Source organism: Octopus bimaculoides, chromosome 26, assembly GCF_046866305.1.
Source record: "Octopus bimaculoides isolate indiv1 chromosome 26, ASM4686630v1, whole genome shotgun sequence".
Classification (NCBI taxonomy): Eukaryota; Metazoa; Mollusca; class Cephalopoda; order Octopoda; family Octopodidae; genus Octopus; species Octopus bimaculoides.
Genome location: NC_142953.1, coordinates 2,256,459 through 2,261,458, shown reverse-complemented (window position 1 = coordinate 2,261,458; position 5,000 = coordinate 2,256,459). Strand labels below are relative to the sequence as shown.

General features: G+C 43.4%; 1 protein-coding gene across 1 annotated transcript in view; it reads right to left on the bottom strand.

Moving 5' to 3' along the window:
* Positions 1 to 5,000, bottom strand: part of LOC106874025 (tectonic-like complex member MKS1) — an 83,903-nt gene that overhangs the window by 16,786 nt on the left and 62,117 nt on the right. The gene's annotated exons all lie outside the window — the stretch shown is intronic.

Sequence of the window (5,000 nt, the reverse complement as noted above, 5' to 3'; positions counted from 1 at the left end):
GTAGTGGTGGTGGTGGTGAAGAGGATTACATCATCTTGTGCGTCCTTCCTGTTTTAAGTGGCTAGGCTGTGACTTGGTAGCAATTTGGCTGCTATTTCTAGCAGATCAAGTGCCACTTTTTGTGTATCGCATTGTAACATGGTCGTTATAGTAATCGTGGTAGTAGTAGTAGTAGTAGTAGTAGTAGTAGTAGTAGTAGTAGTAGTAGTAGCAGCAGCAGCAGCAGCACTAGGCTACCACCACCACCACCACCACCACTACTCTCACATCCGTTTGTTCTCTTTGATGACAGAAACAAGTTGAGATCATTCACCTCTTCTTATGTCATGTCACGAACATGATGACGATGATGATGATAGTGATGATGATGATGATGATGATGATGATGATGATGACTGTAATGGTGGTGATAGTGGTCGTGGTGGTGGTGGTGGTGGTGTTGGTGGTCGTGGTGGTGGTGTTGGTGGTGGTGGTGAAGGGGGTGATGGGGTAAATGTCTTCTACTATAGCCACGGGCCAACTGAAGCCTTGTGAGTGGATTTGGTAGACAGAAACAGAAAGAAGCCCATTGTATACATATATATGTATGTGTGTGTATATGTTTGTGTGTCTGTTTGTCCCCCCAACATCGCTTAACAACCGATGCTGTTGTGTTTACGTCCCCATAATTTAGTGGTTATGACGACGATGATGATGATGATGGTTAAATATATATGTATTTATATATATCTATCTATATATATATATATATATATATATATATATATATATATATATATATATACGCTATAAATGGAGGAAAAACAACAAATATCTTTGGTGCTAAAAAAGTCAACAGACACTGTTTAATTTATGTGCATATTGTCACAGATAAACAGATTGATAGTCACAAATAGAAAGACTGTCAGTCATAGACAGATTCACAGAGGGATAAACAGATTGACAGTCATAGACAGGCACAGACAGAATCATAATCATAGGCAAATAGACAGGCTGACTGTCATAGCCGGACAGATTGACAGTCACAGATGGATAAATTGACAGTCGTGGGCAGATTGACAGTCACAGTAAGACTGACAGTCAGAGACAGATTGACAGAGATAGACAGATTGACAGAGATAGACAGATTGACAGTCACTGTCAGATAGATTGATAATCAAAGATAAACAGACAGGCAGTCAAAGAAGATAGACTGAGGATTGACACAGACAGACAGTTGGACCATTACAAGTTAAACAAGACAGACAGAACAGATTAACAGCCATGGAACGATAGATGGAATGAGAAGATGATGGTGGTGGTGGTGGTGGTGGCAGCAAGGACAATATTAAAGGATGAGGGTGGGCAGAATGATGAGGATGAGGAGGAGAATAAGGAAATAAAAAGCAATATAGCAGAAATCAACATTAACACTGTATAGCAAAAGCTGTAGTAGTGGTGGTGGTGGTGATGATGTAGTGGTTGCAGTAGTAGTAGTAGCAGTAGTAGTAGTAGTAGTAGTAGTAGTAGTGGAGGTCCCTGTCATCACTGTCACTGTTGTGTTGGAGGTGGTGATGCTGGTGGTATCTATGACAGGGGGGTAGTAGTAGGAGGAGGAGGAGGAGGAGGCGGAGGAGGAGGAGGAGGAGGAGGAGGAGGCGGAGGAGGAGGAGGAGGAGGAGGAGGAGGAGGAGGAGGAGGCGGAGGAGGAGCGACAATAGCGTGTTTGGATTTCTCCCCCCCTGTTCCACAATGGACTGAGTGACCCCACACTACATCAATGACCAAAAGAGCGAGTGTAATAAAGTAAACGTTTCCTGAATGATGTTCGGGAGGGGGTTGCATGTTGTGGGTGGGGGTGGGCGGTAGTGGGAGTTGGTGTGGTGGAGGTGTGGATGGGGAGGTGATTGTGGAAGGGGTGGTGAAGGGGGTGGGTGGCAGGGGAGGTGAAAGTACCATAGAAATGGAGAGAGAGAGGAGTTGGAGAGAAATAAAGGGGAGGAGGAGGAGGGAGTGATGGACGAGGTGAGGCAGGAGAACAAGAAGATGAGAAGAAGAGAAGAACAACAACGTCAACAAAGATGGATAGACAGGCAGACAGACAAACAGACAGCAAAAGCGAGAGAGAGAGAGAGTTAAAGACAAAGAAAAACTGAAATAGAGAGAGGGTGGAGAGGAAGAGGGAGAGAGAGAGTGGTGAGGAAGAGGAGGAGGAAGAAAAGAATGGAGAACAGGAGAGGATAGGAGAGGTAAAGTGTGAGAGAATGAGAAGAGGGAGAGAGAAAGGGGGAGGAGGATGTAAATGATAAAGAAAGAAAGGAGGAAAGAAAGTGGTGATGGAAAAGGGAGGGGGTGAAGAGATGGGAGAGTAAGAGAGGGGAAGAAATAGAGAGAAGAAAAGATGCAAGGGAAATGTAAAGAGGGGGGAGAGAGAGAGAGATAGAAGTGATAAGCAGAGAAATAGAAAGACCTACATAGGAGAGAGAGGGGGAGGAAGAATGAGTGAGAGGAAGAGAGAGAGTAACTAGAACGAAAGAGAGAGGGAGGGAGAAGGAGAGACTTGCCCAAGGTGCCACTCATTGGGACCTAACTCAGATCCATGTGGTTGGTAAGCAAGATGCTTACCACACAACTAAGCCTGTGCCTAAATATAGGAATGATAGAGAAATAATGGAGAGAGAGGGAGAGAGAAAGAGAAAGATATAGACAGGAGAGAGAGAGGGGGAGAAGAGGAACAATGAAAAGGCAAAAGTGAGAGAGAGAGAGAGAGAAAATACACAAGTAATAGAGAAAGAGGAGATAGTGAGAGAGAGAGAGAGAGAGAAACCAGCGAGAAAGATAGAGAGACACAAGAGAGAAAAGAGATAGAGACAAAAAGATGGGAGGGAGGAGAGATAGGAGAGGGAGAGAGGAGAGCGAGAGAGAGAGTAGTAAAAGAGAGAGAGTAGGAGAGGGAGATCAGGGAGAGAGACAAACAGTCAGACAGACAGCAGCTCAAGAACAGCCAAAGAGAGAGGGAGCAGCGAAAGAAAGAAAGAACAGAGAGACGGAGAACAAAGACAGAGAGTAGTGAAAGAGAGAGCAGATAAAGAGAGAACGGAGACTGAGAGGCGAAAGAGAGACGACATAAAGAGAGGGGGAGCAGTGAGAGAGACAGGCAGAGAAACAGCAGTTAGAGAGAGGGAGGGAGAGAACAGAAAGATCAGAGAGAAAGAAAGGGAGTTTTGCATGAGAGAGAGAAGGAAAGAGAGGAGAGGTAAGAGAATAAATCTGGAAGTGTATTTTATTTGATGCTGCACAGAGCAGCTCTCTGTGTGTGCATGCAAGTGTTTCGACTGACGCTGGTGCACTAAGTGCACTGTGCTGGTGCACCCGATGCCTCTCGAGCTGATTGGAAACACGAAAGACAGGGGAAAAAAAGAAGACAAAAAAAGTGAGGAGGAGGATGAGGGGTGGATGCGAAGAAGGCGATAAAAGAAAAAACAAAAAGAAAAAAGAGTGGATTTACTATGGTGTTGTTGTTTTCTGCTTTTTCCTTTGCCATGGCTTTTCGTTTTGGTTTTTGATTTTGGTTTTGTTTCTATCTGTATCTTCTTTGAATTTATTCCTTGATACATATACTGTATGTGTGTGTGTGTTTGTGTGTGTATACATACATATATATAAATATATATGTGTGCGTGTGTTTATATATATATATATATATGTATATATAAAAACATATATATGTATATATAAATATGTATGTGTGTATATGTATATATATGTATACACACACACATGTATATATATATATATATGTGTGTGTGTATGTATATAGGTATATGTGTATAAATGTTTATATACATATATGTGTATCTTTTATTTATACAAAGGTACGGCATGAATACACACACACACACATTGATGATAATGATGATGGGAGGGGGGGTAATAGTGATGATGATGATGATGATGATGTTAATGATGCTCCTGCTTACAGTGATGATGATAAGTGCAACTAAGATAACCGATTATTATCATTATTAATATTATTATCATTATTAATATTATTAATATTATTAATATTATTATTATTGTTGTTATTGTTGTTGTTGTTGTTATCACTATGGTTGCAGTTGAGGTTGTTATTCTTGTTGTTTATTGCAGTGGTGATAATGCCAAGGAGGAGGAGGAGGAGGAGGAAGAGGGATAACAGGGGGAGGGTAATGGGGAGGAGGATGGGATATGGTTGGAGTACGGGTGGATGTAGAGGAGAGGAGGAGGTGGTGGTAGCAAAGGAGGGGGGAAAGGATGAAGAGGAGGAGGGAAAGGATGAAGAGGAGGAGGGAAAGGATGAAGAGGAGGAGGGAAAGGATGAAGAGGAGGAGGGAAAGGATGAAGAGGAGGAGGGAAAGGATGAAGAGGAGGAGGGAAAGGATGAAGAGGAGGAGGGAAAGGATGAAGAGGAGGAGGAGGAGGAGCCTGGAGCAGAATTACCGATGGGTATGGCAAACGTACGTGCACATATGTGCATCTGCAGAACGAGAAAGAAGAAGAGAGAGAGGGGGAGACAGAGAGAGAGACAGAGAGACAGAGGGGGTAGGTTATGGCAAGAGTGAAGGAACGGGAAGAGGCAGCGCTGTGTGTTGCATTGTTAACTAAAACATTTCTATATGCGAACAATACACAGGGGGAGCCACTGTGTCAGGTGGGAGTCTCGATGCAGTCACCCGAGCAGCTAAGAATAGCAGCCAAAATCTTCCTTCGGATCACCAGCCACTGTCTTCGGGAAAAAGTTTGTCTTGGAGAATCTTGTTTTAGGTACACTTGAGACAAAAAAAAATGTTGTGATGGTCACAGCCGGAACGCCTCTGACTATAGGTTGTCAGTTTCATCAGGACTCACCCGAGACTAAGCAACAACAACAACAACAGCCACAACAATACATTTTATAAATCTGTAGGCACAAGTATGGCCGTGGGGTCAGAAGTTTGGTTCCGGACCGCTTGGTTCTGGGTTCAGTACCATTGCGTCGTACC